This window comes from Hirundo rustica, chromosome 4 (assembly GCF_015227805.2).
Source record: "Hirundo rustica isolate bHirRus1 chromosome 4, bHirRus1.pri.v3, whole genome shotgun sequence".
NCBI classification, from domain to species: Eukaryota; Metazoa; Chordata; class Aves; order Passeriformes; family Hirundinidae; genus Hirundo; species Hirundo rustica.
Window position 1 is genome coordinate 29,076,849 of NC_053453.1, and position 12,811 is coordinate 29,089,659.

Sequence of the window (12,811 nt, forward strand, 5' to 3'; positions counted from 1 at the left end):
TTTCAAATTGCTTTGAGAACAGAGACCTACTGAATTGAAGCTTTTTTGTACTGGTTTGGTTTTTTGAGCAGATCTTGTGTGTTTGTCCCTTGGAATATTTGCTTCTAAATTTGTACCATATCTTGAGATGGTATAAAATACATCTTGAGAAACCTCTGAGGAACAGTATTTAACCAGATTACCAAAGCTATTTTTGATGGTTCGTGTCTTGACCTTCCAGTTTCTCAGTTTAAATTGTCTGCTTCCAGACATCATATTCAGTTTGTTATGGAATTGGTTTAAGGTTGCTTTGGAGAGTGCAAGGGATCTGGGGAAGCCTGGTCATAGGTGTGGTGTAGGTCATTAGCAGGTGCCAGAGTTCCTCCTGGAGCCGTGATTTAGAGCTTGCTGCACCTTTTCCATTGCAGTAAATTGGCTGAGTCACCTGCCTGTGTGTACAAGAGTTATGTGAATGTAGATGGTTATATTTGTAAAGATGAAGTAGGCAAATTGCCTAAAGAGATCTGGTAAAGGAAGAAGAAGATTCCAGCAGCAGGTGGGAGGCTAGGCTACCTGGAACAACTTGTGAAGGAAAATGTTTTTTTCTCCTCTCTATCTCAGCACATTAAAAATACACAGTGACCACGCGCTGTTCCTGTTCACAGCCGCTGTACCTCCCACTATAAACATGGATTTAGGAAAATCCTAGGCCCCTTCACTGGCCTCTGCCCTCCTGATTCGAGGACTAGAGGTGCTAACAGGGGCTTAGCCAACAGGCAGGTTCTCTGGCTTTCAGCTGCCTATTTGCACTTGTTTGACTACTGCTGTTTGGATTAGCAGAAGGACATTGCCTAAAATCAGGGCTTCCATTAGAAGTTAAAATTGATTACTGTTTCAAGAGCTAGTTAATAGAAGAAGAAACAAAAAACAACTAGAAGGCTTGGCTAAATCACGTAACTTTCACATAGATAGCTTTGCTCATGATGAGCTGAAAAAATAGTTCCCTGAAGGTATCATAGAAGGTAGAGCTTGAGGGTTTTATTTTTCTATTCAACCATCAGTCTTGAGTCTTTAAAGTTAGCTTGAAAGAATGTGTTTATTTTTCTTGTAGATCTTTAAATCTTCTCTACTAAATAAACATATTGAACTCAAGGCCACTTGCATCGTAAACTTCTTGAATTATCAGCAGAGCAGCATGAAAGATCTCTATTCCTGTCCTGATAACAGTGATAGATGTGAGAGACCCTCAAGAAAAGCCCATTATCTATCTTCCTCTTTTTATCAAAGAAGCAGAGTGCTCCAGGTCAATTCTGGAAGTTTAAAAAAAAAAAAAAAAAAAAGAAAAAAGCAATTAAGTATTCATTACTTGTGCTTGAAAGAGTAATTTGCAATAATTTTGGCAAAAGAAAAATGGTTTTGAAAACCATGCTCAGAAACAGGACCAGTTGAAGTGTATTATATTTACTGATTTTAGTAAGGAAACTGAAGGGAAATACAAGCTTTTTTTGTTTGTTTGTTTTGGGTTTTTTGTTTGTTTGTGTTTTGTTTTTTCTGTATGATTATCATTACTTCACAGAAAGATATACTACCATGTAATCTTCCATGAACCATCATAGATTTATAAAGCTAGAATTAAATAAGTGAGGTTTGACTGCCATAAAGGCAGCGAACTGAGGACCTGACTGTTGAATTAATTGCCATTTGAATTGGAAGAAATATCAAGAAATATGTAATGTATTTTTTTAATTCAGTGCAATTTTGGGGAGTTTATAACCACAGTAACATTTGGCAAAAGGATGAAAGTCTAGCCAAGTAATGCTTAATGCAAGTGTTTAGCATGACAGCAGTAGCACTACTGAATGCTTTCAGTGGGTTTTCCATAAGCCACTTCTTGATTTTTGGTGGTCATTGTAACTGCAGAATTTATTCTCAACATCCATTTTATTTCAAATAAGAATCGTTGAATTCTGATGAGTAAGTAACAGTGTTGTTTTAACCTCATTAGTGATATAATTTTACTCAGAGGATTGAAAGATCAGGAAAGCAAAAACTATATTAAAATAAATAATACATAACTGTGCTGAATCTTTGAAAAAGCTAAAAGTGCTTGTAAAGGAAATGTACTCTTGAAGTGGTTTGCGAAGATCATTTTTTTCTGTCTGTTAAATGGATTTTATCAGAGCAAGCCACCTCAAAAAAAAAAACCAAAAAAGTTTTTTTTAATGAAAATGAGATATGGTTTCTGACTTTCATGGATCAGGTGAGACCACAGCTTTTGAATTTAAGGAACTGGTAACTGACCTTAGGGCTACACTGGTAGAAGGCAAGCGTGCAAAGACATGTTTAAGTTTTAAGGTTTTGAATGGTATTTGAATTCTATAAACATTTCCCACCATCTGAACTGGATACAACCACTGACTAGCTGCAATGTTCTAAAGTAAGACTGAAGGTGGTCCAAATTAACTAATTCTACTGAATCTAATTTTTCAGCTTAGCGCACAATTTTTGTGTCTTGACTGGGGGAACCGGCTGCTCTGAAGTGAGACGTTGCAGTTGCATGATGCCAGAGGAAGGGTATGAATATATCCAATATAAGTGACTAGTGGATCCTTTTAGCTTACTGTTACAGACAGTTCAGGCTTATCTTCAACTGTTACTTGACAGATTTAATTCCCTGTTCTAATGACAGTCTTCCTCCCTCCACTTTACTTGCACTTTCTGCAGTCTTCTTTTACGATCATCTTGAAGGTCAGCTTCTGTTTTTAAATAGAGGAGCTTGAGTGGAGGTACCCTGAGTTATAGGTAAAAACGTCAATGTTGTTTTCATCCTACAAGATGGTGTTTGAATTATTCTTTTCAGTGTTGGAAGAGATCCCTTTGAGAGCGTGATGTGGACTAGAGCTGTGGATGGAGAGGAGAGAAAGAAAGAGCAGAGACAGTCTCCATGTCCTGCAGTATCTGAAGGTGCTTTGCCAGATATACTGACAGTGTTGTTTTGCAGTCCCTACTGACGCACATTTATTTCACATTTGATAACTGTGAGGGGAGAAAATAGCATCCTGGACTCATAAACCGTCAATAGTTTTAGCAGCCAAAGAAAGTCTTAAGAATTTAGATTTATGAAACACTATTACCTCTCCTGAAGCTCTGCCCTTTATTAAAGATTACTCTTTCATGGATCCTAGATATTATATTCATGTATCTTTAAGCCAGTTAGTGCTGTAGCTGCATCTGAAGAACTCTTTCTGAAAGTTAAATGATTTTTTTTAATCTTAGATATATTATAGATCTCTGGCATTCTTATTTTTCAGAGACTTGAAAGAACATCTTTTCCTTCTGGCACAAAATTTTTCCTGCCTAGGGCCTTCATTTTTTTTTAGGGTAGCTGAATCAGAAACCTTGTGCATGCAGTGGACTGATAGTGCTGAGTAGCAGGTGCTCAGGAAGGGAGAGCAGTGTCCCAAGTGCTGGATGATGCAGAGCGCACCTTCACAGTGCTGCCATTATTCTGGGCAGCACATATGAACTGCAATTACAATAGACAATAGACAAACCTCTTGGACACTCTTGTGGCATGTACCATGTTACCTAAATACACAATGAGTAAATTTGATGCAGGAGAAAGAGCGGAGGAGCACACATTTCTCACTTCAAGGGAAAGGGCGTGGATATGGGTTATTTGACACAGAAGAAACCTGCTAATGAGGTACTATTATCTTCATGGGCTCTAGCCCATCTTTCTGTTGGAAATTCATGCCTGTGGCAATTATTTGAAGGATCCTGGTATCTTAGCTGGAAAGTGAGCTGCTTTTCCTGTTCTCTCATTGCTGACTGTATTTGTGTGCCTTTTGCCATAAGGGGTGGAGGGGAGGGGGCTGAGACATCCTGCTATGTCTTGGCTCTTTTCATAAATTTGCTTCATATTTGGATGTTTTCAAAGTGTTTGCTGCTTTTGCAACTTTTTCATAACTCAGTGGCTAATTTTTCTTCATCTGTATTTGTGTGGTAATCAGTTTCTTGATGCAACCATAAAAAAGGCTGAGTTCATATCTTTAGCAGTTGATTGACGACCCTTTTTTTTTTCTCCTTAGGATTAATCCAGTTCTTTAATGAGTTGCCAGAGCATGTTTTAAGCATTCCTTGTGCAAGTTTGTAATAACACCATGTGTTCTTTACTTGCAACAGCAAGTAAGCTTATCTTTATTAGTCATGAAAAAGTTAGAAATGTCCTAGAAATTAATTCCTACTAATATTCATCCCGCCTCTCCACATTATTGTAGCACTCTGAGTGTGCATGTTCAGCCTACTCAGCTGTTGTGCAAGCTGCAAGAAGATGCAGATTCTCATAATATAGTACCATAATTATTATCAAAACCTGTCTAGGAATGTGAAGGGGGTTTATAGGATTGTAAACATAATGCTCATGAATTAATTCTTGATTGATCATTGTTGATGTTAGCATACTCTTACGCTGTTGCTATGTTGGCTGAATGTTCTTCCATGAAGAAGATGAGAGGCAAACAAGAGATTTTGGTATCATCTGCACATTTCTGCATCTCTGCTCCAACATGACCATTAATGCAACATGAGTTGAAACACAGGATTTATCCGTGCTCCTGTCCGTCAGTACGATGTAGTCACAAATCTATCAGTTTATTTTTAACTCCTGAAGTAGTGAGCTGAAAATGTTTTTGCAATCATTGAAAATAACATGCAATTATATCTTTTTGTTCTTAGTTTATTACGTTGATTTTTTTGGGTTCAAAAATTTCTTGCTATATTGCTGTTTGAAAAAGGAGGTCAATGTTGAAATCTTGGACATGAGCTGTAGCAGTCAATAGTGAAGAGTTTCTGCTTAGGTTGGCTGTGGTCAAAAGAACATAAAGGTCAGATTTTAGGTACCGCAATGCAGAGGAATAATGGTTTGGATACAAAAAGTATATAATAAAACTACTGGAGAGTGTATAGGAATCCATGGAGTAAGCAGTGACATAGCACTTGTGTGTTTCTGGTACTAACCCTGTCTGAAGTTCAGGGCGTACATTTTTTTAATGTTTGCTCTGTTCCTGTTACAGAAATTTCTGATTTAGCTTTTCTTAGTTACTCCTCTTAGGGATAGTTGCTAAAAGTGTAAAGCGGCCTGCTTATTTTTCTTTCCTGCTTTGAATTTTTCCATGCTGTAAGAATTTGTAGGTGAAGACAGCAGCATATTGTCTCTCTACAGCCAAAGAAAGTGCTTTCCAGCTTGGGCCAGAAGTTGATACCCATGACCTGCTGTTACTTTTGAAAAGTCTGCTGAAGTAGGAGCTTCAGCAGAGTGTCCCACAGGACTGTGACCCTGCCCTGCATCCACTGCCCCCTTCTATGGCTTCATTTAATACCTATTGCTTCACTGTCTCTTCTAAAATGTCAGCACTGTAATGTTATTTTTTGTAGTTTTCTGACATCACACTGGAAAAATCTATTAATCTCCTGGTTATTATTATGCCCTGCCAGCTGCTAACTCCCAGCAATTTAGGATATTGCTAAATGCTGCTGCTTTACATGCCCTCTGGACTCTTTTGTCTTGTTATTGACCACTTCTTCTAAAGGTGCTGGCTTCTTTCCCACTCCTTCCTGTTTGAGCGGCCTCTCATCCACAAACAGTTTTCCTTACTATTCTACTTGCTATTAGCGTAGTTATATTTTGACTTTTAAAGAACTGTTGCTATTTTTACATTGTGAGTTAACACTTGAAAATCTGCAGAGCATCTGTCATTCATGTAATGTCTTTGTGCTGATTTTGTAATTAATTTTCTTCTGTGATATCCAAAAGCACCTCCAAAATGATGGGGATTCCATGGCAAGGTGCATATCTGCCCATGCGTCAGCAAGGAGATTTTTTGTTTCTGTGTATTTGTACAAGATTTCCTGGCAGTTTTTCAACACCCACTAATTGAACAGTTAAACTTTTACTGCCTATTATATGAGAGGGATGAAAGAGGTACCCCAAGATGTGGGCTAGGAAAGAGAAGTTCCTGGAGCCGTGGGAATGGTTTTACTGTCTTGCCCTCTTTATGACCTGCAGTTTGACTGCATGTGCTGGTGTAATCCAGTAGGTGCCCCCAGCTGGGATGTGTCCACTTATGGTATCCTCCTTCTGGCACAAAATAGATATGATAATATTTTTCCTTCTCTCTTCTGTTTTTAACTTGAAGATGCCAAACTAATTCAAATTGCTTTGGGCAAGATACGGTATTTTGTGTCGGAAGGGGATGCAAGAAAGGAGAGACTATATTGGCATTCAGTACATCATCTGTGATAAAGACCTCTGGCACAGGCGACTTGATCTGCAGCTGTGTTTTGGATGCCAGTGGCTCTGGGATGGGAGATACGGCAAGGAGCACTTTGTCAGGATCTCACCCTACCTCTTTCTAGGTGGTGTCTCTGTGTGCTTGTTTATTCTTTGGATAATTACATAAATGCAGTTGTGCAAGACACAGAGTATTGGAGCATCTTCTGCTGTTGTTTTCTGCCTCTTCTTTGTAAGGTTTTTTAGACTAGTCCTTTGATCTAATACTGCTTGGATACTTTAGAAAGAAATCCTACAAGAAAATATCTGATTTTTCTCAAGGCCTCTGTGGCATTTCAGGTCTAGTCCCCTGTCTTCTGAGGATTCTTCACCCACACCCATTATTGTCCATCACATAGCACTAAACCTGCATCCTACCTGCCGTTGTCATGCTGTCAAGACAACATTTGAGGAAAAATCCCAAAGAATTTCTTAAACACCCTGGTAATTTTATCCAGTTTTCATCTAATTAGTTTCTCTCCATTTTTTTTCCACTTTAAAGCCTTCTGCAATGATAAAAGTGATCATGCAATGTTCTCTACTCAACAGTGACCAGATTTTTTCCAAATCTTACTGAATGACTCTAATATTTTTTCCTTGGAACAATACAGCAATAAATCTCTTACTTCAGCGCCTACCAGATGAAAATCTCATTGTACTTGAATGAAATAACAAAAGGTCCCTGTGTGATAGGTTGGTGTTTTTCTTCTGTCAGAGTCTGGAGACAGGCAAACAGGATACAGGGGGTTTCTGTTGTCTGTGATGAGCAATTAAGCTGTTGGCCTGCTCACGAGAATAAGGGCTGTCTGACCAGTTTAGCTCTTCCCCAGCAGCCTTCTAAGGAACATTGCTAGTTCAAGCTGGGGACATGGAGGGGCCGCAGCTGCAAGCCGTGGCTGGAAATCGTCTCGTTGAGTTGCATATCTCCAAGCCAAAGCAGCCTTTTCTCTACACATGCAAAAGGCCTCTGGTTGGCCTTCATGAGCCATTTTGGCCAGGACAGGGGAAAGGAGGCAAACTGATGTGTTCTACAGCAGATAATCCCCTACTTTTATGGGTGAATCTCAACCTTCGTGTACTTGGAACATGTAAGGGTGTGTGTTGGGGTTTGTGTAACCTGGGTCACGTCATCTGGCAAGTAAACAGCTGAGCTGAGCATTCAGGCCTTTTGCAACTCGGTCCTGTGCTGTAATTGCTGTTCATCACCATGCCTTTCATTACTGGCCAAATCTGTAGCTTAAATCCTTGCTGCAGTATTTCTGCCTCAATTTTAATGATTTCACGTTTCTCTGTGAGTGTGAATCCACAGTCTTGTAGAGACTTTGAGCCTCTTGCAACAGTCATCTTAAAGCCTAAAATGATTATCCTTAATGCTACAAGTAGATGTTTTTAATCTATATTGAGCAATGTGCTTGAGTTCTCCACATTCAAGCTGAGTCCTATGTATGGTGTAATGCTTCTCCCTCTAGTAACTCCGGGACAGTGGTGGTCTGGGCCCTGGCAAGAGCCCTTGGAAAACAGCAGGTTTGGGATCTTGTCTTTTCCATCTTGTCCTCTCTCACGCATACTAATAGCTTCTGCCTGAATTTGAAGTATTAAAGCCTAGACATTTTGTGATGTTACACTTTTTTCCTCATTGCTTAGATGATTGATATGAGTAGAAATGCAAATAAGAACTGGTCAGAAATTGAGTAAGCCTCTCTATTGCTTTATTTAATAGAAATTTTTGAGGACTAGGGGCTATTTCCAGTGCAGAGAGACTCTTGTGGGTTTACTTTTTTTTTTTTCTTTTTTCTTTTTTTTTCTTTTTTTTTTTTTTTTTTAAGAAAATGGCATGTAATTAGACTTTAGTTCACTGAAAATGTAACTTCAACATGATTAATTCAGGGAGTTAATCTTACTATAATTAAAATGTACTTTTTTTTCTTTTTTTTTTTTTTTTAATCCAAAGTAATTTTGTAATTAATAGCGTTGACCTCTGGATATGTACAAGTTAAATGAAGGAGAAAAGTACCATAATCCTTGTAAAGAAACTAAGAAGTAAGGATGCATTAGAGGAAGAAACAGTAACTCTTGTGCTGGCAGAAACTCTCAGGGAAAAAGGGCCTGTTTTGTAACCCCTGGCAGAAGGAAAACTCCAGCTCACGAGGTTTTAGAGAGCTTGAGCCATCTCTGGATATTTCAGCTGCATGAGGGGCTGGCATTTATCCATTTGCTAAAAGATTTTACAGATGTGAGCTAGGCAGACTGTTGTTTTAGGCAGCCAGGAAATGACCTGTATGGAACAGGCAGTTAAAGAAGAAAGATGTGAGTGAGCTACGCTTCTCTGGGACAGCTGAGGGGCTGTAATTCTAAAAGTTAACCTTATCCTGTTAGAGTTAAGCAGATCATCCCATCTGGTGTTTGTATATGATACTGCTGAATTCTTGCTAAATCCTTTGAAAGTTGTCATAAGTGTAACTTTAATCTGGATGAAATCTAAGAAAAGCTGGATGATGTCATAGTGTTTTGATGAAATCTCTCTGTAAAGACAGAGATGCAGTACATCCGCATGTATCATAGTGTACTCAGGGTGTAGGCAAAGTTGCACTCTGATACTGCTAGTCTATGACTAGACTTCATACATTTTAACAAGCCCTGAAAATATTGTTCCATATATATGTTTAAATGCATACAGATGTTTGGGATGGAACAGGGAAAATGTAATAATTTCTTTAAGTGGGCTAAAATAGCCTTAAGCAAGGGTAGATTCAATATTAAATGAATCTCTGCCACTTTAGACATTCTATTTTATTTTATACCATTAAATACCTAGAGATGATGAAGGTAGGTTGTGTTAAGGAGTGCAGTGTGCACTTTTTTGATGACTGAAATGAGCTATAACACTTGATAAACGATAAGTAACTGAAGATGGAAGAAAGTCTGAATTTTAACAGGCAGATCGTAAACAGAGCAGAGACCACCAAATTACTGCAAGGAAGGTATGTGTCTATTCAGAGTTAAAAAATTTTGGGAAATGTAGCATAAGTGATTAATATAGTGTAAAACTGTACTCTACAAGTTCATTTGCATCTTCTCAGTGGTAAACTTAACAGGAATTACATTCATTGGGTAGTAGTCAGAGTGTTTATAAGCCACAGTTTAAATGGAGGGGATGTGTTTTACTCATATGTTTTCTGGGAATGTTTTGAAACATTTGTTTTAAGTAATGTTAAAGTAGAAGAGGTGTTTTGCTCTAGGCCTCTTGCTGTTTTGCATTCTCATCTCAGATGGTGAATTCTTTGATCACTTGATACCAGTAGAAATATTCTACTCCAGAAGGTGGGAAGAGAAGGTAGAATGTCATTGTTGTACTTAGAATGGACCTCAGGGATGTCATACCTTCCTTCATCAATAGTTTGCTCATAAGAAAAGCTGCTGATAGTGAGAGCCTCAAGGCCATAAACAGTTCTGTCACATGGAGTCCATAAAGAGTGTTACTTGCTTTAACTGACAGATTTGTTAAGTTTGGTGGTCTGACACAGTTTCAGCGTGATGCTTTCATACTCTGTCATGTTGCAGAATTTAAATTGAACTAACTGTACAATTTTTATATCATTTTTGTTTGCCTTTTTTTGTTACAGGAGAGAAATAAATGATCAAAGTTAAAATTTAAAATTCCTGTTTAAAAGTATTTCCAGAAGTGCAGAATACTAATTTGCAAACAGGAGAGGCTAACTAAATGATTTCCTGCCAAGTAGGTAGCAGATTTTCTGCCTTGATTTGGTAATCCAAGGTAAACAAGGTATGTGCTACTCCACCTGCATGAATTCAATGGATTTAGCAAATGTACCATCAAGAGTCAGTCGTGCTTTCTGTACCAGCTGTGTTGGTGCTCCCGGACTTCAGTAACTGCTTTTCTAGACAACCTCAAATGTTGCTTGTTCCTGCTGCAAGGCTTAACTTGGCTGAAGTGTGTCTGTTTGATCACTATCTGTGTGCCCCAGTTATTTTTTTGTTGCTGGGCCTTTGTTCCAGAATTTAATTTGTTTTTCTAAATAAAGGGTTCTCCCCAAAGTCAGGATCAGCACACCATAGCAGCAGCTGCCTGAGCTTGGCTCATTGCCAGTGCTCTTACCTATAGTGTGTATTTTCCTAATAATGGCAGCCAATTAGTTATAGATATATCCTGTTAAAGAGCTTGAGGAAATCCTTGCTGAGGACTTTAACTCAGAAATCATAATGATGCATTTTCACTTTAATGAGCATTTTTGAACTATGTTTTGAAGACAGAAATAAATTACGGTTTGTTAGTTTACAATTTACTTTTATCAGCCATTAATTTTGATTAACTTATTTTGTGCACTTACTACAGGAAAAATATTGTGTTTTAAATGTGTTTTGAGCAATTTAGACAGTATTGTTAAGCAGTCTGGATTCATCAGGATATAAAATGTGTGATGGGGTTCTTTTGGTTTTTTGGTTGGTTTTTGTTTGTGGTTTTGTTTTGTTTTGTTGTTTGGTTTGGTTTTGTTTTTTCTTCATACATTTTAGGGTGAATCTTGCTCTTAATTCCTAATTGGAATTTCTAACTGGAGCCTATGGTAGCATTTTCTTCCAACTGTATGAAAGAAGTAACAACCCATTTGTGCCTTTTGTATCTAGTGGGATTCTATCTGCATCAGGGGGCCCTGTGTGTCGTTGCAGTTTCATATCGCTGAAGTTCAAAGAAAAATGCAGTTAATCAAATCCCAGACCCCTGACTTAGAACTACTGTGTTTGATTTCCATCACTATTTATGGTTGTGCCACTTCAGTGGCATAGTGTTTCTTACAGCTATTGCACATTTCCCCAATATTCAGTTACTGCAGTGACACTGAGGGTCAGCAGATAAGCTTTCACTTATGTTCTCTAAATTGAGAAAACAAATAAGAGAAAGGTTTCTCTCACTATAATTAGAACATGCAAGAACACAATGAATTAATTATGTTATTATCTTATAACCTTAATAATGGGATTTGTCTTTCATTATTTTCTGTTGAGATTCTCATGGTCATGGTTTTGTAGATACAGGCAAAGTAGTTTGAGTAGCCAGAAGTCGGTGCCCCCTTGGGCAGTAAGCATTATGGCCCCCTGTTTGGGGTGCAGGAACGTGACTTAAGCTGTCAGGCTAGATTTAAATGACAGATTCACTGGGTATTTTCAATTATGTCTTAAATATTGTGCAAGGTTCTCACAATTACAGAACTAGGCAAAATCCAGCATAAGCATTTTTAAAAAGTTTTTCTGGGCTTCAAAAATATAATAAGTAAGTGAGTGTGTACACAGAAGTATATTTTTTTTTCTGATTTTTCAGTTCCCTCTATTTGCAATGTTACAGCACACATGTAGACATTTATTGGCTTTTATTTTTTTGTTGTTGGGTTTTTTTGGAGGGGGGAGAAAGGAGGCTGCAGGGCTTTTCGGTTTTTTGGTTGTTTTTTTTTTCTTTTTCCCTTCCAGAATTTACTTATAAAATGACATTCCATCTATGCATAACAGCAAATCTGAAATTCCAGAGAGATTGGAGAGTTAAGCCATGGCCCACATAAACAAACACACCACCTCTTCAGTTTCATGGCTATAAGTCATTTTGTCAGTTGTCTTATTTGCTATCTGAAATTACTTGCTCTTTATAGCGTATGATGCCAGAAAAAGGGCTGATATTCATGGCCAGAAATTGAAGCTGACAGAGTTTGTAAAGAAGGAGTGACACAAGCTAGGATAAGCCATTATAATGTGCTGTATTTGTCAATACTGCATTTGAAAGAAATATTTTTGCAGCCTGGTGACATGGATGATAAATGACTGTTTGCTGCATTGTATCGCATGATCTTGATGAACTGACACATCATTGGGAATTTGTATCCTTGGGGCAAGCTGCTAAGGAAAACATAGTAGTTGAATGCAAGTGCTCTAGACAGTCAAGACAGTTAAAGCTTTTCATATGTGATTTGAAGGTATCTTAAAAGTGCTGACAAAACCAAAATGATAAAGTGACTGCAGTGTCTCAGTGTTTGCGTTTGAGGGGTGTGTCTCAAAAGAATTATTTCCAAGAGTGTCTGAAGGTGGGACTAATTACTGCTGTTACACTAACTGATTTCATCATGGAAAAGCTATTCACAGCCAAGTAATTTGAAGACTTATCTCCTGCAAACAGGAGATAACCTGCATTGAGAAGCTGCAATGAGTAATGGTAGAGTGCTGTTGGAATCCAGCAACAATCCACCTGATCTATCTCCTCTTTAGCAATGGGATGTAGTTGGTATAAGGTCCCTTTGGTTGACGTGTAGTAGGAGGCATTTTTTCTTCGCTACACCAATTTTGTTAATTATTTTTTTAATTAATATTATAAGAATTATGGTAATTCTGGTATCACCAGGAGCACTATCACCTGCAGAAGTATCTTAATTAATTTAATCAGCATATGTTAATTGACCATTTTGGAAAAAATCTCAACTTGATTTATCAAATGGTTTCCTC

General features: G+C 38.0%; 1 protein-coding gene across 1 annotated transcript in view; it reads left to right on the forward strand.

Moving 5' to 3' along the window:
• The window catches only part of PDZRN4 (PDZ domain containing ring finger 4), a 236,764-nt gene that overhangs the window by 33,270 nt on the left and 190,683 nt on the right, over nt 1-12,811 (forward strand). The window lies entirely within an intron of this gene.